Source organism: Pseudophryne corroboree, chromosome 6 (genome assembly GCF_028390025.1).
Source record: "Pseudophryne corroboree isolate aPseCor3 chromosome 6, aPseCor3.hap2, whole genome shotgun sequence".
NCBI classification, from domain to species: domain Eukaryota; kingdom Metazoa; phylum Chordata; class Amphibia; order Anura; family Myobatrachidae; genus Pseudophryne; species Pseudophryne corroboree.
The window spans coordinates 178,987,578-178,988,151 of NC_086449.1; the positions used below are offsets into that span (position 1 = coordinate 178,987,578).

The 574-nt window shown below is 43.2% G+C and overlaps 1 pseudogene; it reads right to left on the reverse strand.

Moving 5' to 3' along the window:
* Positions 1–455: 455 nt before the first annotated feature.
* LOC134937655 (5S ribosomal RNA) lies at positions 456–574 on the reverse strand (annotated as a pseudogene).

The window sequence follows — 574 nt, forward strand, 5'->3', positions numbered from 1 at the left end:
CAGAGAATAGTTTTAGGATTTAGAAAAGCTCACTAGTCATTATATTAGGTCAGTGCCCTCTGTTAATATACATAGTGCAAATTGGTAGCAAAGTGCTGTCGATTTAAAAAATACATATATGCAAGTATATAATACTACTACTGATATCTAAGGAGGGGGAGCTAATAAATACATTTTAACGTAGTACTTTCCAAGGTGAAGAGCATATATTTATGGTAAGCAGAAGTAGGGGGGGGGTTGTGTTTGGGTGGTGGGGGGTGCTAGGATGGTCCTGTATGTACATAAATACACACACACACCCCTGTGTCTATGCGTACGTACATGCACATGCGTTCCTGGGCCCATAAACCATTTGTTGAGATACCCATTTCTAGACCTTTAGCAAAGTGCCTATAACTGGTGCGCAGTTTTGAAGAGAGAGGTAGGAATGTAGGCAACCTCATATTTCTCTTTCAAAGATACAGCACCCAGTCTTCCATGATGGTCCCCCATCTATGTACTGCCTGGGCCCGACACTGCTTGGCTTCCAAGATCGGGCGGAGTTGGGCATCTCCAGTGTGGTATGGCTGTAATA